The 21,944-nt window shown below is 42.9% G+C and overlaps 1 protein-coding gene across 4 annotated transcripts in view; it reads right to left on the bottom strand.

Annotated features, from left to right (window-relative positions):
• Positions 1 to 21,944, bottom strand: part of ULK4 (unc-51 like kinase 4) — a 492,418-nt gene that overhangs the window by 411,554 nt on the left and 58,920 nt on the right. The window lies entirely within an intron of this gene.

Genomic DNA, 21,944 nt, shown 5'->3' with positions numbered 1-21,944 from the left:
TCCCTCACCATCTCCTGGAGCTTGCCAAAGCAGATACAAACATACCCAGTGACATAAACTTACCTACTTATAGGACCAAGTTTGGCCTTGGAGTACAAAATTAAGCAGGGCAAAGGCTAACAGAGTTTTGCAAAGAGAATGCACTGGTCATAACAAACAGCCTCTTCCAACAACACAAGAGACGACCCTAAACAGGATGTCACCAGCTGGTCAATACTGAAATCAGACTGATTATACTCTTTGCAGCTGAAGATGGAAGAGCTCTATACAGTCAGCAAAAACAAGACTGGGAGCTGACTGTGGCCCACTTCATGAACTCCTTATTGCAAAATTCAGACTTAAACTGAAGAATATAGGGAAAACCGTGAGGCCATTCAGGTATGACGTGAATCAAATCTCTTATGATTATACAGTGGAAGTAACAAATAGTTTCAAGGGATTAGATCTGATAGAGTGCCTGAAGAACGATGGACAGATGTTCGTGACACTGTACAGGAGGCAGGGATCAAGACCATCCCCATGGAAAAGACATGCAAAAAGGCAAATGGTTGTCTGAGGAGGCCTTACAAATAGCTGAGAAAAGAAGAGAAGCGAAAGGCAAAGGAGAAAAGGAAAGATATACCCATTTGAATGCAGAGTTCCAAAGAACAGCAAGGAGAGATAAGAAAGCCTTCCTCAGTGACCAGTGCAAAGAAGTAGAGGAAAACAATAGAATGGGAAAGACTAGAGATGTCTTCAAGAAAATTAGAGATACCAGGGCAACATTTCATGCAAAGATGGGCAGAATAAAGGACAGAAATGGGATGGACCTAACAGAAGCAGAAGATATTAAGAAGAGGTGGCAAGAATACACAGAAGAACTATACAAAAAAGATCTTAATGACCCAGATAATCATGATGGTGTGATCACTCACCTAGAGCCAGACATCCTGGAATGTGAAGTCAAGTGGGCCTTAGAAAGCATCACTATGAACAAAGCTAGTGGAGGTGATGGAATTTCAGCTGAGCTATTTCAAATCCTGAAAGATGATGCTCTGAAAGTGCTGCACTCAATATGCCAGCACATTTGGAAAACTCAGCAGTGGCCACAGGACTGGAAAAGGTCAGTTTTCATTTCAATCCCAAAGAAAGGCAATGCCAAAGAATGCTCAAACTACCACACAATAGTACTCATCTCACACGCTAGCAAAGTAATGCTCAAAATCCTTCAAGCTAGGCTTCAGCAGTATGTGAACTAAGAACTTCCAGATGTACAAGCTGGATTTACAAAAGGCAGAGGAACCAGAGATCAAATTGCCAACATCCGTTGGATCACAGAAAATGCAGGAGAATTTCAGAAAAACATCTATTCCTGCTTCACTGACTATACTAAAACCTTTGACTGTGTGGATCACAACAAACTGGAAAATTCTGAAAGAGATGGGAATACCAGACCACCTTACCTGCTTCCTAAGAAAACTGTATGCAGGTCAGGAAGCAACAGTTAGAACTGGACATGGAACGACAGAATGGTCCCAAATTGGGAAAGGAGTACGTCAGGGCTGTATATTGTCACCCTGCTTGTTTAACTTATATGCAGAGTATATCATGAGAAACGCTGGGCTGGAGGAAGCACAAGCTGGAATCAAGGTTGCCGGGAGAAATATCAAAAACCTCAGATATGCAGATGATACCGCCCTTATGGCAGAAAGCGAAAATATAAAGGACCATTTGATGAAGAAAAAAGAGTAGAGTGAAAAAGCTGGTTTAAAATTCAACATTCAAAAAACAAAGATCATGGCATCCAGTCCCATCACTTCATGGCAAATAGATGGGGAAACAATGGAAACAGTCACAGACTTTATTTTGGGGGGCTCTAAAATCACTGCAGATGGTGACTACAGCCATGAAATTAAAAGACGCTTGCCGCTTGAAAGAAAAGCTATGCCCAACCTAGACAGCATATTAAAAAGCAGAGACATTACTTTGTCTTCAAAGGTCCGTACAGTCAAAGGTATGATTTTTCCAGTAGTCCTGTATGGATGTGAGAGCTGGACAAAGAAGGCTTAGTGTGGAAGAACGGACACCTTCAAACTGTTGGAGAAGACCCCTGACAGTCCCTTGGACACCAAGGATATCAAACCAGTCAATCCTAAAGGAAATCAACCCTGAACATTCATTGGAAGGACTGATGCTGAAGCTGAAGCTCTAATACTTTGGCCACCTGATGCCAAGAACTGGCTCATTGGAATAGACCCGGATGCTTTGAAAGATTGAAGGCAGGAAGAGAAAGGGATTACAGAGGCTGAGATGGTTGGATGGAATCACTAATTCAATGGACATGAGCTTGAGCAAGCTCCAGGAGATGGTGAAGGACAGGGAAGCATGGCATGCTGCCGTCCACGGGGTCGCAAAGAGTCAGACACAGCTGAGCAACTGAACAGAAACAACAGTTACAGCATTTATCAGTTACCAAGCACTTTCACTATATCAATAATCTTCTGCCAGGCAACTGTGGCTCTGTCTTCAAAGCCAGAAAACCTAGGCAGAGAGTGTGGAAGCAACTTGCCCCACACACCATCCATGCCACTTGGAGGCTTATACTGCATTAAATACTGCATTCAATTCTTATACTGCATTAAACTTTTAAGTGATTCCTCCAAAAATATGAGAGGGGCAATATTATAACAACATTTCAGTATAATTCACCTTGAAATTCTGCAGCATATTTTTATCAGATCTAGTTAATTTCCTAGGACTCAAGCAGAGAAAATCCCATGTTCCATGGCAGAATTTATACCCCAGAACACAAGGTTAATCAAATCACACTGTGACCATAAACTAGGGTTGAATGGTTTCAGAATGATACATATAGAATGAGATGGGGGGGGGGAATGTATGTAAGGAGTATGGAAACATTGCTCTGAAACAGTGCAACTGAAAACATGGGGCACAAACAAGACTGTTTCTCATGGTGATTAAGACCTAGGTTTTTAAACTGAACGTACATCGAAACACTATGTTGCACACCTGAAACTAATACAATGTTGGATGTCGATTATCTCTCGCTTTCTTCGTTTAAAAGTTTAAAAACGGAAAGTGAGCAATTTAAAATTTTCAGAGCAATTTCACAGTGTAATGATACAACATCCCAGCATGCGATCACTGGTTCCACTTTGTGAACAAGAGTGTGGACAGGCTGGAGCTGGACATCAAGCAGCTGCACGACAGTCATGCACGGGAGGAACACTTGAGGTGGGGACAGTTTTGAGTCACAAGTGACCTACAGTGAGCTACATTTTCTTGTTGTTGTTTTTCGGCCGTGCCGTGTGGCTTGCAGGATCTTAGTTCCCTAAACAGGGATTGATCCTGGGGCCACTGCGGTGAAAGCTCTGAGTTGCAACCACTGGACCACCATGGAATTCCCCCAGCTGTATATGTTTCAAATGTATAATTAGATATACTTGACATACACATATCCCATGTGAAATCACCACCACAATCGAGACATCAACAGCCTCAAGTGTTTCCCCAAGTTCCCTTGGTAATCCTCCCATCCCACTACCTTTCTCTCCTACCAATTTACTTTGTCATTAGTTTGCATTTTCTACAGTTTATATCAGTTGGATCATGTATCATGTATTCTTATTTGTCTGGCTTCTTTCACTTAGCATAATGCATTTGAGATTAAAGCATGCTATTTTATTTACATATAATGCACTCGTTTTTATTGCTGAGTACTCTTCCTCCATATAGAGATAACATCTTAAGTAACCCCACCACTTACGGCCTTACACACAGTGAGTCCCCTATATAAAATGGTTGAGGAGGAAAAAGCAATCATATACAACCCGTTAGCCTTTGCAGGTCATTTCCACACACAGCATGTCTTTTCCTTTATCCTGTATTGATCATCCATTGATCATTCGTTAATATTACATTGAACCATCTGAAATTAACAATGCTCAGCCATTTTTTTACCCTATGAAAACCACACTCTTATCATAAAAGAGTGGATAAAAGCAAGTTTTCTAAAAAGAAAGGAAGTGATTTTTTTAAAGGAACCTTGGAATATGAGGAAAGAAACAAGAGCATGATAGGCAAAAATACAGGTGAATTCAATAGTCTTTGCTTCTTCTTAAGTCTTCTAAATTATCTTTGATGTTTGAAGCAAACATTGTAAAAATGCTTGATTTGGTTCTAAATGTATTTAGAGGATATATTTCACTCATTACTGACCAGGGGATTTTTGCATAAACTAATCCCTACAGCCAGTAACGTGCTATGTAAGTGAACACTGAGACATCTCTGGTCAATAACGCTAAGGTAATAAAAGACGTATCAATACATCTGGTCAATAATATGCTAACTACATAAAACTGAGGGAGGTTAAATGGTTGAAAAAGGAGGTTTTCTATACTTCACTTGAACGGGAGAAATGATGCCGCTAGACTGTGATTAAATTATATATAATATAAACATAAACAATGTTTTTGAAAAAACCCAAAGATGATCTAAATAAAAGAAGAGGTGTATTTGTACGTATGTGTTATGTGTATTTTATTTTCTATACAATATGACGTTTTGACATCTTAAACCATTCTGGCTCGGGAGAGAACGTCCTTCCTAGGGCCAGCCAATTCTTAGAGGCAGCTAAGTCCCAGGAAAGTGAAAAACGGAAGTGTTAGTCCCTCTGTCATGTCCAACTCTTTGCAACGGCATGGATTATAGCCCATAGGCTCCTCTGTCCGTGGAATTCTCCAGACAAGAACACTGGAGTGGGTAGCCATTCCCTTTTCCAGGGGACCTTCCTGACCCAGGGATCGAACGTGGGTCTCCCACATTGCAGGCAGATACTTTACAATGTGAGTCCCCAGGGAAACATTTCTTCAATATGCTAACCAGCAAACCCAGAACCATACCTCCTGTCTGGTCCTTATACCTCAGGAGGCAATACTCTTCCATCTTCATCATCCGAGGCCAGGTACCAGGCAACTAGAGACTGTCATTATTCCCATAGGCTGCTGAAAGTACTCAGACCAACCAATTCTAAGCTATTTATCCTGCCCTGCCTTTCCCGTGGAAACCCCGACAAAGGCCACAGCCTAAGCACTCCTGATCCTCGCCTCCTCATCACCTTGGTGTTTTTCCACATGGCTGTGTACGCCACCTGTCTCGAGGAACACTAAGCATAAAAAACTCTATTTTCCTGAACCTCTGCTCTTTCTCCTCGTGTGGCCAATCCTGACTGACCATCTCATAAATCAATACGAAAAGGAGATATACTAGGTTCATAGATAGTAAGACTCACAGTGAAGATGTCAATTTCCCCCAAACTGATAGCCTGGTTTACCAAAATTCCTATCAAAATCCTACCAAGACTTTTTTACAGATATTGACAAGATTATCCTACAATTCATGCGGAAAAACAGAAGTATCAGAATTGCCAAAACAATTTTGAAAAAGGAGAATAAAGTGGTTGAAAACTGTTCTATCTGGTTTCAAGACAGTATACAGTTAATCAAGACTGTGAGTCAATGTCAGAGAGACAGGCTCTCAGATCAATGAACCAGATCACAGAATTCAGACCTAGCGCCACACTAGCAGATTTTTGACAAATGTGCAAAGGCAGTATAATGGAGGAAAGTCCATCTTTTCAACAAAGGTTGTTGGAGCAACTGGCTTTCCACTGGAAAAACATGTAAACCTCAGCCTAAGTCTGACAGTTTATATGAAGTATTAACTCAAAATGGATCATGGACTTAAATGTAAAACAGAAAAACAGAAGAAATATATATATATATACACACACACACACACACATATATATATATGATAGTCTTCAGAAACTAGGTAAAGAGTAGATCTGATACCAAAAGCAGAGAGACATTGTAGCAAAGAAGCTATACAACTGGTAAATAAGCATATGAAAAGACGTTCAACAGCACTGACGATTAGGGAAAAGCAAATTAAAACCACAATGAGCTATCACTACACCTCTATCAAAAACAAGAGTGACAATGGCAATTGGTGCTAAGGATGGAGAGAAACTGGATGGCTCACACCATCTCTGGTGGGAATGTAAAATGGTACAGCCATGCTGGAAAACAGTTTGGCCGTTTCTCAATAAAAACACAACAAATGAACCACTAAACACGCAGCTGCCACAGGACCTAGAAACTGCACTCATCAGCATTTATCCCAGAGAAATGAGTACTTCCATCCACACAAAACCTGTTGTTCAATTTTACAGCAGCTTTATTTGTAACTGTCAAAACTGGAAACGATCCAGGTTATCTTTCAACAGGTAAATGAATACAGAATACTATTAAGCAATAAAAAGTAACAAAATGTGAACACACGTTAACAACCAGAATGAAGAGTCAGAGAATTAGGTTAAATGAAAAAGCCAGCTCTGAAAGGTTATATACATCTTCAAAATGAAAGAAGTACAGAAATGGAGAACAGATTAGTCATTTGCCAGGGGTGGGAAGGAAGAGCATGAGATAGAGGGAAGTGGGTATGGCTATAAAGGGCGATCCTTGTGATGAAACTGTTCTGTTCATTAACTATCTTAGCGTTGACATTCTGACTATGATATTGCCTGATAGTTCTCCAAGATGTCACCATCAGGGAAAATTAGATGAAGTACCATATATACCCAGCATCTCTCTGCACTATTTCTTACAACTGCATGTGAATCTACAATTACCCCAAAATAAAATTTTAATTTTTTCAAGTTAACCTCATTCTAAATTCAAAACCCAGATCCAACTTTCTGTTTCACAAAATTCATAGCAGGGACATATAGCTCTGTTCCATTTTATCATCCACTGGTCATTTGGTATCAGTAAACATCACAGGAAATTAAAACATTTTAATGCTGCAGACAGACCCTTAAAGATATAAAACTGTCTGAACTGCCTCCAGCATAACAGAAACTGCTTTGAAACTCGGTGCCTTGTAGAGAGACAAACAGCATATGATCTATGCTAGAAAAGTCACAGCTGCCCAACATCTCACTTGCAAAACTTAACTTTGGATAGCATTTTACAATGCACAACAGGTAAGTTTCCCTGCAATATTACTGTGTAGATTTTCCCCTCATTCTGTAAAAATTTCAAGAAACATTAATATTAAAAAGGAAAACTATAAGAATAACCACATAAATGACAAACACCAAGCGGGAAAAAATAACTTTATTGACGTAAGCATGACCCTAAAATATGCCAATACTAAACAGAACAAAAACCGTAAACGAGATTGTTTAGTTCTTCTTCCAACTCAGAAATCCAAGTAATAGGTGGATACTGTTCTTAGGCATGTTTCTCCTATGGTGTATAAAAATTTACCTGGCCTTTTAACAATGAAACTAAATTTTTTTTTAATGGGATGGATATTCATGTATTATGCTACTAGTGTATGTATTTTTTGGAATATCTAAGGAAAATGAGGAGAATGGAGGGTGTCTTACTTCTAGAATTATTATGGTTTAAGGCATATCTACACCATCACTGATTCTATGACCCTAAAAGAAACTACGCTTCTGCAACCATAGGCATGACTGGTTGCTTGATTACTTCAAATAACAATAATCATTTATAATTATAAATAATAATTATAATAACAACCAAATACAATAATAGGATTGTAATCCTATTTCTTAGGCCTGTATAGTCAAAGCTATGGTTTTTCCAGTAGTCATGTATATGGTATGAAACTGTATAAATGTGAGAGCTGGACAATAAAAAAAGGCTAAGCACCAAAGAATTGTTAACTGTGGTGCTGGAGAAGACTTTTGAGAGTCCCTTGGACTGCAAGGAGATCCAACCAGTGAATCCTAGAAGAAATCAGTCCTGAATATTCATTGGAAGGACTGATGCTGAAGCTGAAGTTCCAATACTTTGGTCACCCGATTCGAAGAGCTTGCTCATTGGAAAAGACCCTGAAGCTGGGTAAGATTGACAGTAGGAGGAGAAAGAGAAGACAGAGGATGAGCTGGTTGGATGGTATCACTGATTCAATGGACATGAGTTTGGCAAGCTCCAGGAGATGGTGAAGGACAGGGAACCTTGCACGCTGCAGTCCATGGGGTTGCAAAGAGCAGGATACAACCGAGCAACAAAATCCTTTATCTTAAACTACTCTGAGGTCTTAAGCTCAAAACTCATTTTACAACAACTTTGACAAGGGAAAGCCAGGCCTCTTTCAGCTTTATCTGAAACTATCAGATTGACATTAGGACGGATGTGCTTCAATTTCACATACCCGAACTGAGTCTCTTAGGCAGAGAGACAGATGAAGAAGTTCTGTAGTCATAAAACTAATATTCTGAACTCGCACAGAGTTTGCTTGCTCCTGACTCTCAGAATATAGTTTTTAAATGTCCATGTTAACAGGTATACAATTAACGGCTACAAATAGAAATTGAAATAAACTCCAGACCAAAGAGACTAGAGTGTTTTATTAGGCCAAAGGGACATTTTTTAAAGCCTTGTATAACTGTTCTCAATGGGAGATAACAGCAGCAGACATCACAACAACATAACCTTTTAAATTAGATACTGTTCAGTATTCTTCCCTGTGCAAGTCCCAACCCCTCAAGCAGGAGCATTTCACAATCTCAAAGGAACAGAGAATTCCAATGGATACCACTCTGCCCAAACTTTTTCTTTCTTAGAATACCATTTTCAATGTCCCAAACACAGCTTGCTCACATAAAACATGAACCTCATAATCCTGTCTTTAACTTTGTGTTAAATCTCAGACTCCGCTGGGAACTGCATTTCAGATCTGCAGTCTTGAAACCAAGTTCTCATTTTCAAAAGTGTTGGTTTAAAAAGTGTGAGAGAGAGAAAACACACTAGAAACAGATAAGAGAAGGCTGAAGAGGCAGAAACAGAAAGATGGTAAAGTTATTTGAAGAGAAAAAAAATCTGTGCTGTATCTAATAACTGGAGATAGTACTGCAATGTTGCAACACTGTAAGAAGTTCTCCTTACTGACTTCTGGATATCAAAGTGGATATAATCTTTAATCTCTAATACTCTGCATATTATTGATAATTGGGTTACTGCATTCAAATTGGCATCTGACTTCTAAAAGTAAATAATCAGGGAGAAAAAGTCACTACTGCTGTCTTACCACTACCCTGCGGAAGCCTACATGTAAATAAACAACCTGGAACTGGTGGGATTTTTTCTCTTAAAGATTATGCACTGTCAGTAAAAGCAAATAAATGCATAAGTAGATTTCTTTAACAGCCATCAAAAAAGTTTAGAAGCACTTGGTACACAAACTTGATCAAGTTCCCCGATTTTCTTTTTTAATTAGACGTCAACAAACTTCAAAACTGCAAAAGAATGTGTCGCTTTTTGGCCACCAGTCATCCAGTCCCTCTTCCTAACACCACTTAAGTTCCTTTTGAAGAAAATACCACTCCTGTACTGTGCTTGTCTGTGTGATGACAAAGCAGGCCCTCCGAACATGGAAACTGTAAGGGCCCTGGCTCCTGTCAGAAACATCTTCCCTCCTAGTCTGGTTCAATTAAAGCTAAATCAGAAATACAGACACGGATGTAGAAAACAAGCTTATGGTTACCATGGGATCAGGGGTAGGGAAAGTTATAAATTGGCAGACTGGGATTGACATATACACACTACACCACCCTTATGGCAGAAAGTGAAGAGGAACTAAAGAGCCTCTTGATGAAAGTGAAAGAGGAGAGTGAAAAGGTTGGCTTAAAGCTCAACATTCAGAAAACGAAGATCATGGCATCTGATCCCATCACTTCATGGGAAATAGATGGGGAATCAGGGAAAACAGTGGCTGACTTTATTTTGGGGGGCTCCAAAATCACTGCAGATGGTGATTGCAGCCATGAAATTAAAAGACGCTTACTCCTTGGAAGGAAAGCTATGACCAACCTAGATAGCATATTCAAAAGCAGTGACATTACTTTGCCAACAAAGTCCGTGTAGTCAAGGCTATGGTTTTTCCAGTAGTCATGTATGGATGTGAGAGTTGGCCTGTGAAGAAGGCTGAGTGCCGAAGAATTGATGCGTTTGAACTGTGGTGTTGGAGAAGACTCTTGAGAGTCCCCTGGACTGCAAGGAGATCCAACCAGTCCATTCTGAAGGAGATCAGTCCTGTGTGTTCTTTGGAAAGACTGATGCTAAAGCTGAAACTCCAGTACTTTGGCCACCTCATGCGAAGAGTTGACTCATTGGAAAAGACTCTGATGCTGGGAGGGATTGGGGGCAGGAGGAGAAGGGGACAACAGAGGATGAGATGGCTGGATGGCACCACTGACTCGACAGACATGAGTCTGAGTGAACTCCGGGAGTTGGTGATGGACAGGGAGGCCTGGCGTGCTGCAATTCATGGGGTCGCAAAGAGTCAGACACGACTGAGCGACTGAACTGAACTGATACACAATACAGATAACTAATAAGAAACTATTGTATAGCACAAAAAACTCTACTCAATACTCTGTAATGACCCGTATGGAAAAAGAATCTTTTAAAAAGTGCATATACGTATGTGTATAACTGATTCACTTTGCTATACACCTGAAAACTAACACAACATTGTAAATCAACTATACTTCAATAAAAATGTTTAAAAAATAAACTACATCACTAGCGGATTTCTTTTTGTTCTTTATATCTTATTAGAGAATAAAATTTTGTGTTAATTACCTCAAAATCAGAGGTCTTTTAAAAATAAAATAATAAATCAAGAGTTTTATTCAAAATTTAAAAAAAAAGAAAAAAAAAGAGGCCACAACCTAAACAGCCAGCAAGGCTCCTGCTCAGAAACCTGAACCTCAAGTGGAGTGACACAGGATAAACAAAGAGCTGAACGTTACTAGCAGTGGCTCCAAGCAAGACTCCAAGAGGGCCCCGCTCCAAAGGCCCTCTGGAGCCGCCAGGCCCTGACTGCTCTAATCCTTCTCTTGGAGTCTCTGACTTTGCTCACTTCCCCTAATCAACACCCTTTATGATCAAGTTAGGCAGTCAATCTGCAGAAGCGGTAAACAGTACTTATGCCGTACAGTTCCTCTCCCTTCCTGGACACTTGAAAATATTTCCCAGCTCCCCTGAAGTTGGATGGGACCATGTGACTAACTCTAATCAATTGGCTGAAAGTAGAAATGAGGTGTGTATATGTGTGTGTACTAAATCGTTTCAGTTGTGCCCAACTTTTTGCGACCCTGTGGACTATAGCCTGCCAGGATCCTCTGTCCATGGAATTCTCTAGGCAAGAATACTGGAGTGGGTTGCCATGCCCTCCTCCAGGGGACCTTTCCGACCCAGGAATCCATAGGCAATTTCCTCTACTCTATTCCCATGTCCCAGGAAACGTGAGCACACCTGCTGGATGGAGATGAACTTGCAAGCAGCTGGGGCTCTGACGTCAGCTGCCCTCAGGGCACCCAGGCCAACAGCAAGAGAGCTCTAAAGCCTCGGAGGTTTTGATGGTTGCCATTACCACAGTATCAGCTAGTCACACCCCAACTAAGGCAGAATTCTAATCATCCAATTCAGACAGACCACTTTAGTCATACATAGTAATGACAAAGTTTTTGTACCTTAAAATAATTACTGACAAAACAAGACAGTCAGTAAACAACTGCACCCATATCTTAGGGGAGAAGAAGATCATTTGTGTCACAGCTAAGATCTGCCATCGACACCTGTATCATGGATCTGACACCAGAGTTGTGAAGCACCAATCACCAGAAAAGCTGTGAATGAGAAGTATACTGATAAATCCTGCCCTGCAGGTTAGGAAATTGGGTGTCAAATTGCCATAAATCTGTAATAAATCTGCAGTTTGAAACCAGATTAATCATTAAAATTCTTTTGCCCGTCTCTGGCAGATGGCAGACAAGATGTCCTAAATATTCCTCCCACTGAAAATAATTTTAAAATGCTAGATAAAATATTTTTTAATGTCTTTATAAACTGCACAGCTGAACCGGCAGCTATGGGAATGTCAAAGACTAAAACTTGGAAAATATGCCAGCAGAGAGAAAACAGGAAAATAAGAAAACAGGTAAGCATTCAAGACACTTTAACCCTGCAGGCATTCGATCAGTCTTTGTGACCTTGAAATGACCTTCTGAAATGGAACAAGTGACAAACTCCAGGGCTTGCCCAGAGTGTGGTATCACTTAGGAGACCATTCACATTAAGTTGGGACCCCAATAATGTATGAGTAAGAAATGAACCAACCTGCAAGAGAGGGCAGTAAGGAATCTTGAGACCTTGGCACTGAATGAAGCAAAGGGAAAAAATAATCTTCCCTGAAAATCAAACCAGGCCTCGAAAGCAGGTATCCAGGTCACATTGACAATGCTTCTTGCCAGGGAGTCCAGAGATTCAAACACTTGGGAGTTTGCTAGCCTGACAATTAAAACATGGCCTTAACAATCGCCTGTAATTAATGAGGTCAAAATACTAGGATTTTGCCAGCATACAGCAAGTGAAATTTGCTCAATCACGTCTGACTCTCTGCAATCCCATGGACTACAGCCCACCAGGCTCCTCTGTCCAAGCAATTCTGCAGGCAAGAAGACTGGAGCGGGTTGCCATGCCCTTCTCCAGGGGATTTCCCAACCCAGGGATCAAACCCAGGTCTCCCACACTTCAGGTGATTCTTTACCATCTGAGCCACCAGGGAAGCCCAAGAATACTGGAGTGGGTAGCCTAACCCTTGTCCAGGGGATCGTCCTGACCCAGGAATCGAACCCAAGCCTCCTGCATCGCAGGCGTTTTCCTCACCAGCTGAGCTACCAGGGAAGCCCATAGAGCAGAGTAGTGGCTCTCAAATTTGAGTATGCATCAGAATCACTGAAGAATCTATAAAAACACAGAATGCTGGGCCATGCCCTAAGAATCTGCAGCTCCAACAAGTTGCCAAGTGATGCTGATGGCTAAACCATGCTTTGAGAATTACTACTGTGGAACTCTAGTGCCTGCACACTGAAATCACCTGTGAAGCTTTAAAAACTACAGCTTTCCGCATCCAACTCCAGAGATTCTGGTTTAACTGGTCTGGGGCATGGCCTGGACATCAGAATGTTTAAAGCTCCTTGGAATTCTAATGTGCTACCCAAGCTGAGCACCACTGCTGCAGAGGACGGAGTCAGGAAAAGTGCAGGGAACTGGAAATGCTGGAGTGGTTCTGCAAAGGGCAACCTAACCTGCCCAGCCACCCACTAAACCACCCCTCCATGGAGGATCTGAGAAACAAGCCTTGTGAGGGGGCTCCAGCACCCCTGAGCAGCCTTGCAGTGGAACTCTTGACAGATCAGAGCTGACAGTGAGAAACACTGACTGTGGAGCTCAGTTCTCTGATCACAGAGGGAGCAACAGGATTTAGGGACAGCAAAGACCAATGGCAGCTCTTAACTACACAAATGCCAGCGAGTCATGGGGCATTTTGGTGATCGGAGTATTCTGACCCACTAGAGTCTAAGGCAGTGGTAAACTGACCATCAAATCAGCCTACTAAGCTTGGGTTTCCCAGGTGGCCCAGCAGTAAAAAAAAAAAAAAAAAACTGCCTGCCAATGCAGGAGACACAGGTTCAGTCCCCGAGTCCAAAAGATCCCCTTGAGGAGGAAATGGCAACCTCCTCCAGTTTTCTTGCCTGGGAAATCCCTGGTGGGCTACAGTCCATGGGGTTGCAAAAGAGTCAGGCACAACTTAGCAAGTGAACAGCAAAAACTGATGCTTGACACAGAATAAGAACATTTCTAGGCCTACTGGGCAGAGACCCAACAGAAGTCCCCGTATCAAGGACTCACAGCCTCTTATCCAGGTCCCACAGCCAAGCTGGGTCACAGACCCAGAGCTCCTTGACTAAGCTGACAGTCCCCTTGAAAGAGACCCCGACAAACTGGCCACAGATAAAGGATGTCAATCTGTCCCAACACTTTCATTCCTCAGAGGGTCCACAGCCCTCGACCATGGGACCGAGCGCTGGGGAGAGGAAACACCCGGACTCTCTGAACACACTAGGTACTGCTTCTGAATGAGGGCTGATCTCCGGAGACCTAAGCTGCCACCACAGTCCAGGAGTCAGAGCAAGAGCTCACTAAGGGTCGGGGGCTAACATGGAGTCTTAGCCAGATCCACCTTACATCCGTCCCGTGATCCCAGGCACCCAGCTCTGGTTACCTTCCCAGCCCGGGAACATACAGTGACCACAGATACCAAGTAATTAGTAGGATGCTCACAGCAGATCCCTATTTAGAGTAGGAAGGACCAAAGCAGAAGAACACCTACCCCGCCTGTCCACTCAATGACAGTAAACCCAAAGCAAATCACGTCCGTGGAGATCGACGATTAGGGATCACTGCCACAGAAGGCAAGGAAGGAGCCGAGGCAGGGATTTCTACCAACGTGCCCACTGAACGTGCCTGTCGGGCCAGTGCAGAAGCCACATGGATCGTGGAGAGTGACTACTGGTTTTACAGATTTAATCAGATGATGATGCCAATTGTAGCTGCAAATTCGGTTTCAGATGTGGCATCTTTACAGAAGCAAATCAACACAGTTCCTGGCACCTTGTATGGCTCTCTTTTTTATTCCAATCAGTTAAAAAAAAAAATCAGAAGTAGTTTCTACTTGCTGAATTGCCCCTGCATAAGTCAAGTCACCCATTCTGTCACAATACAGACTCTGACCATTTTGATACTCTGCAGGACACCATGCTGCTCTGTTACACTGAGGACGTGATGCTAACTGGATCTGGTGAGCAGCACTCTGAATTTGCATGCCAGAGGGTAGGAGATAAAGCCTTCAAAAAGTTCACGGTCTATTAACACTGCTCAAGTTCCCAGGAGCCCTCCTGGAGCACATGATCATGTTCCTTCTAAACTGAGAGGGAATTTGCTGTCCCTGGCACTACCCACCAAGATTAGGAGGTCCCACGAGTAATGGGCCTGTCTGGATTTAGGGGTGCCAACCCATTTAGTGATCACTGACAAGGCTGCCAGTTTTGAGAGGGGCCCAAGAAAGAATTCTGCAGCAGGTCCAAGCTGGTCTGCCAGATGCAGCACAGGCTGTCAGAACAGTCTGTGGCAGAAAGGAACACTACAAAAAGCCTGTGGCAGAGTCAGAACCCAGACCCCTCAGATTTTGGAATACGGTCTTACCCTACCCTCTGCCAACTGCCAATCTCCATTTGAAAAGCAGCATCTGGCTCCTTACTGGGCCCTGGCTGAGACTTAACACCCATCTCTGGAAGACTATGGTACCTGATCTGGCCATCATGAATCAGAGGCCACCATAAAATTGGTTATGCACAATAGCGTTTTAAAACTGAAACGGTATGCATGACTCCAACCCACGCAGATTCCCTTACGTTCGATAGGCAGGCGGCTCAGTACTCCCTGGTACCTGCTGTCACCACTCAGCGCCTCTCCCTTCCTCAGCCTGCCCCTGTGACTCCCTATCAAGTTTTATGTTTCCTTCTTTCCAGGAGGAAAAGCACAGACAGACCTGGTGCACACATGGGTCTCCATGGCCCGCCAGCACCAGCAGAGAGCAGAAGGCCACTTCGCTGCAACCCCATCCATAGTGGGCAGGACTGTTTAGGGTAAAGCCACATGCACTGCCTGGAGACAGACGCAGCGATGCGTCGACACCAACCCAGGAGCAGTTGAGCTATCAGGGCTTACCTGACAGCTCAGTTGGTAACAAATTCACCTGTAATGCAAGAGACCCTGGTTTGATCCCTGGGTTGGGAAGATCCACTGGAGAAGGGAAACGCTACCCACTCCAGTTTTCTGGCCTGGAGAATTCCATGGACTGTATGGTTTATGGGGTCTCACAGAGTCGGACACAACTGAGCGACTTTCAACAGGCTTGCCAGGGGGTCAAAAACTTGGAAAGAAAACCACTGTACTAAAAATAAAATTTTAAAAAAAGTCTGGAGGAGAGACAGGTACAGACAGGCTCCTGGAATGGGAACAGAGTGGAGACATTCATGACCCATTCACATAAATGGCCGCAAGAGGGCCTTACCCAACAGCTGGAGGATCAGACCTATCCTGGGGACGCCAGGCAGCGTCCTTCACTAGCACGGTCCTCACTCAACAAGGCTGGGTACAAAGAACATGGAGGCAAGGATGGAGGCAGCACAGGAGCTCAACAACACGGACTTTCACTCACCAAGGCTAACTTGACTACTGCCGTGGTTGAGGGGCCATCTGCCATGAACAGAGGCCAACACAGCCGTGAGAAAGCTCTGGTCCCTGGAGGGCCCAGCCTGCAAGCCAGCAGCAGACTGATTACACTGGGAGCCTCTGACCATGGAGGGACCACACTGTGCCCTCACTGGGAGAGGCCCCCTTGCAGGGAGGGGTGAGTCATTCCCGCCCCAGCACTTGCGCCCACTCCACTATCGATGGTCCTGCCCCTTTCCACCAGTCTCCCAATCGCAGCTCCTTCAGGGTTCCAGGAACCACATCCATCCCAACCCACTTCCTCTTTTTTTTTTTTTTTATTCTGGGGGCCAAAGTTCAGTTCAGTTGCTCAGTCATGTCCGACTCTTTGCAACCCCATGGACAGCAGCACGCCAGGCTTCCTGTACAGCACCGACTCACGGAGCTTACTCAAACTCATGTCCATTGAGTCGGTGGTGCCGTCCAACCATCTCATCCTCTGTTGTCCTCTTCTCCTCCTGCCTTTCGGTCTTTCCCAGCATCAGGGTCTTTTCCAATGAGTCAGTTCTTCACATCATGTGGCCAAAGCATTGGAATTTCAGCTTCAGCATCAATCCTTCCAATGAATATTCAGGACTGATTTCCTTTAGAATGGACTAGTTGGATCTCCCTGCAGTCCAAGGGACTCTCAAGTCTTCTCCAACACCACAGTTCAAAAGCATCAATTCTTCGGCACTCAGCTTTCTTTATGGTCCAACTCTCACATCCATACATGACCACAGGAAAAACCATAGCCTTGACTAGATGGACCTTTGTTGGCAAAGAAACATCTCTGCTTTTTAATATGCTATCTAGGTTGGGCATAGCTTTTCTTCCAAGAAGCAAGTGTCATTTAATTTCATGGCTTTAGTCACCATCTGCAGTGATTTTGGAGCCCCAAAAAATAAAGTCTCTCACTGTTTTCATTGTTTCTCCATCTATTTGCCATGAAGTGATGGGACGAGATGTCATGACCTTAGTTTTCTGAATGTTGGGTTTTAAGCCAACTTTTTCACTCTCCTCTCACTTTCATCAAGAGGCTCTTTAGTTCTTCACCTTCTGCTATAAGGGTGGTGTCATCTGCATAGCTGAGGTTATTGGAGGTAATCAAGGCAATCTTGATTCCAGCTTGTGCTTCTTCCAGTCCAGTGTTTCTCATGATGTACTCTGCATATAAGTTAAATAAGCAGGGTGACAATATACAGCCTTGACATACTCCTTTTCCTATTTGGAACCAGTCTGTTGTTCCATGTCCAGTTCTAACTGTTGCTTCCTGATCTGCATACAGGTTTCTCAAGAGGCAGGTCAGGTGGTCTGGTATTCCCATCTCTCTCAGAATTTTCCACAGTTTATTGTGATCCACACAGTCAAAGGCTTTGGCATAGTCAATAAAGCAGAAGTAGATGTTTTTCTGGAACTCTCTTGCTTTTTTGATGATCCAATGGATGATGGCAATTTGATCTCTGGTTCTTCTGCCTTTTCTAAATCCAGCTTCAGGGCCAAAAGGTGAGAACAATTCTATTACCAACCCTGGAAATGGCGTCATCCATTGTACTCATCATCCTTTTGTAAATAAACCATGACTGAATTATCCCAATTCGAGTGAGCCACCAGTTAGAGAATGAGTGACAGTTACATTTGAAAATCTTTGCTTTCTAGTTTTTTATACTGCTTTGTGAAACCAGTTAATATGGAAAACGTCAGGGACTTCCCTGGTGGTCCAGCAGCTAAGACTCCATGCTCCCAATGCAGGGGGCCTGGGCTTGATCTCTGGTCAGGAAAGTAGGTCCCACAGGCCACAACCAAGACCCAGTGAAGCCAGATAAATAATTTTTGAAAAAGTGACAGGTCTACCCCAATAGCTGGATTCATCCTCTCCTCCTTGGAAAAGAACACCAGAACAGCAGTATTGTACACTTAGACCAATGAATAAGTTGTCAGGTTTCACTTTGAGCAACAGCCTGTTAGGCCTTCACAAACTATTGGTTATAGTTTTCAGTTAGTTAAACTCATTTTTTTTAAAAAGGAAAAACTATTTGAGTCACCAGGGACATTGGATCCATATGTCATCTCAGCATCACAGCCCCTGAAGCCCACTTTCTCGGTCAAGCAATGACATACACAGATGGCAACGATGTGGCAGCAGCTAAGGGGGGGCGGCGGCAAGTCAACACCACGAACCTACCCACCATGACCGAACAGGAATGCTGTCCTAATACATGTCTTTTTACCAGCGTGGGGTGTTGTCATGACTCCTAGCAATCACAACAGAAAATGATGCATACTTCCTTTCCACTCTTCTTCACCTTCCTCTGGTGACACAGACTAATCCTGACACAGATAGGGGAAGAGGCCACTCCAGGCAGAGGAAACCAAGCCAGATGTCTATCACAGGCACAGCCACACGGTGGCAGGTCCCCTCTTCTGCATCTGATGCAAGCATCTCCTGCAGTGCAACTGGCATACACACATTTGTTGAGGGTTAAAATGACTGTTTTTTTTCTGGGGAACAGCAGAACACAATTATGCATGCTCACTATATAAATGTTTTCCTAAGAACTCGTTACCATTATCTGATAATAAAATTGAATCTTTTTGATATATAATAATTTAAAAGCTATGGCACAGAGACATAACTCCAATACTGTAGTTTGGAGCTGGCTACATATAGTTTATGTGTGTGTGTGTGTGTGTGTATATATACATATACATGTATATGTGTATATATATATATATATAAAACAAGCTCATATCTATATATATATACACACAACTAGTATTATTTACTTGTTACTATATTCTTAACATCATCTTTGTAACACTCCTTAGATAGAAATACAACGGAAGCTCATTTTTAAATTGCATTTTTCTGCTTCAGGGATCAGCTCTGAGGAGTTGTATTCTCGGCAATTCTTTCCATCACCAATTCTCTTCCCATGTTTCTTTCATCTAACAGAAAATTAAATGTGATGGTTTGCTAGTTCCCAAGGATTACTAAATTACATCACATTCAAATATATACGCCTCACAATGGCTGCTCTAAAAATATTAAGCCCAGGTAAAATGAGCATAAAAATTAGTCAGACAGAAAACACAGAAGCTAAAAATCATTCTACAAGATGTCAGGTAAGAAATTAAATGAATTCTATCATAAGAAATTAGGAAACACACCTTTTAAATATGCTTTGATGTGAGATGTTTAATTTGTATGCAGAAGTTGATTCAAATATGCCAATTCCCCAAATGATACAAACTTCAACATCATGGCTTAATACAACAAACCCAGAACACTTCACATCATTCTGCACAAAGGCATGAACATGATTCAACTCCTGCTTTGTTAATTTCAACACATTTTCTCTCTCATAATGTCCGGAAGGTAAGAAAAGAAGTTTGTTTAGCAGGGATGTGCAAGGGCAAATTCACTGAAACTCATAAAGGGGAAGGGTTATACGTGATACGAGTCCCAGCTTGGGGCCTCGCACAAGCCAGAAATGGTCACACAGTGTCTGGTGTGAAAGATGGCGCCCTCCAGCCCTACAGCACAGGAACCACCGAGGAGGCCAAAGTGAGGGACACAGCCCCTGCGGGGCCACTGAATTACTCTGACAAGAAGGGGAACAGACACTCTACAAGGCAGGGGTAGTTTCTCAGGGAAACACACAGCACCATTTCTACAGATGGCCATCAACAAGAAAATCCTGCTCAAATGCAGGTTTTTAGAGAGAAAAAGGTTCACAAAAACATGGTTAATGTATCAAGACTTCTTCCCACGGACAATACTTTGTTGAGGGCTCTGTCCTGGGCTGTAACACAAACCCTCACGTACACAGCACTGATCTTAAAGGAGTCCTTCCTGTGGGACAGATTTCAATAGCACTTTATCCAATTGAGACAGAGATCATTCTCCCCGAGATTTCGGTGGAAAATCCATGTCTCTCTGTGCTTCACGTTGCCCTGCCGAGCAGCAAACATCTTGAGCCAGAATCGAAGTGCGTACTTTGAGGCAAGATGAGGCTGGTGTCTTCCTCACTCCGGCTGACCATCTCAAACCCTTGGTCTTGACCAAGGACCTGTGGTTCTGAGTCTTGCATCATGACATCACATTGTCATGATGATGACATGAGCTCAGAGCCCTCAGCTACTGACCCCCAGCTCACACTTCTTGTCCACTGAGGCCACAGGCTCCTGGCTCACCACCGTCCTCTCCACCTGTACTCCTGCCTCCATCTTCAGCCAAGTGGCCATCTCCGTGAAGGACACACCGGAACCCTGACCACACAACAGTCCCTTGAACTCATCACTCACTTCCCTGATCCTCTACCCTGAATCAGCCGCTGACCCACCGTCACACCCGGAGCCCTCATGGTATCCCCAATACTTCTCCAATTCAAACACTCCCTCACCTCCACTCAGAGCTTCTCTCAAGCTTCCTTATCCACCAAAGCCCTTCAGCAATATTTCTTTAAACACCCAAGCCCAGGAGCCCACCACCTTCTCACAGTCTTTACATGCTTTACAGACGGGGTTCTGGGGAGAAAGACTTAAAACAGTAAGGCCTCAGGCAAGAGGGCTTGGGAGTGACCACTCCCTCCCCCCAATAGACTCAACCCTTCCCTTGATTAAAACTCAACTGTCTTCCACAGATCATCACACAACCACTAGGCAAACTGCGATGAAGAATTTAAGGTGAAATAAATCAAACTTGGTTTCTATGGAGCCCTCTTTTCTTACCATTCTGAGATGACAGCTCCGTATCTTCTCTGCCTTCCTGCGGTGGTGACCTTGATGCACTCCATCATCAGAAGCCATTAGATCCATGATCCCTCATTCTCCACCACCAAATCTTACCCCCACTCCATCTACATTGATTAATCCCTTCTTGCTGTGACAGTGAATTGTATCCATTCTCTCCTTTAAGGCAATCAGCCTGATATCATTCATGCTATGTTGCCTGCCCTGCACCTTCTCATAAAGCTAAATAAATCTGATGTTGCATAAATATAAACAAACATATATCGATGTATGTACTCTTATATACATATGTGTTTGTGGGGGGGGGGGGTTTGAATTCACCAGTGAACTCATACAAGCCCTGAGCTGTTTTGGGCAAAAGGTTTTTAACTAATGTATTCACAGACACTGGGTTCTTCAAATTTGTGTCTTCTTCCATCAGTTCCAGAAAGTTGTGTTATTCGGGCAACCTGACCATTTAAGTCATCGTGTAAGTAGGCATGAAGTTACTCAGTCCCTTGAATGTTTGGTTTTCTCCCTGCTGTCTTCCTTTCAGTCCTGATTTTGTTTATTTGCATTTTCTCTTTTTTTTTTTTTTTTGGCTATAAGTTTTAATAATTTTAAGTTAACAAAATACAAACAATTGGTTTTACTGGATTTTATATAGTTACTTTTCCAGTTCATTGATTTCAGCTCTTACTTTTTATTATTTCCTTTATTTTAATAGAGTTGGGTTGAATTTCCTCAAACTTTCTTAAAATGGAACTTAAAACATTTTTGACTTATAATATAGTGGTTTTCAAACTATAGTCCCAGAACGAGCAACATTAAAAAGTCATCTGAGAACTTCAGTTCAGTTCAGTCGCTCAGTCGTGTCTGACTCTGCGACCCCATGAATCACAGCACGCCAGGCCTCCCTGTCCATCACCAACTCCCAGAGTTCACTCAGATTCATGTCCATCGAGTCGGTGATGCCATCCAGCCATCTCATCCTCGGTCGTCCCCTTCTCCCTC

The sequence above is a fragment of the Oryx dammah genome, unplaced genomic scaffold (assembly GCF_014754425.2).
Source record: "Oryx dammah isolate SB20612 unplaced genomic scaffold, SCBI_Odam_1.1 HiC_scaffold_9, whole genome shotgun sequence".
NCBI lineage: Eukaryota > Metazoa > Chordata > Mammalia > Artiodactyla > Bovidae > Oryx > Oryx dammah.
This window is presented reverse-complemented; position numbering and strand designations above follow the sequence as displayed.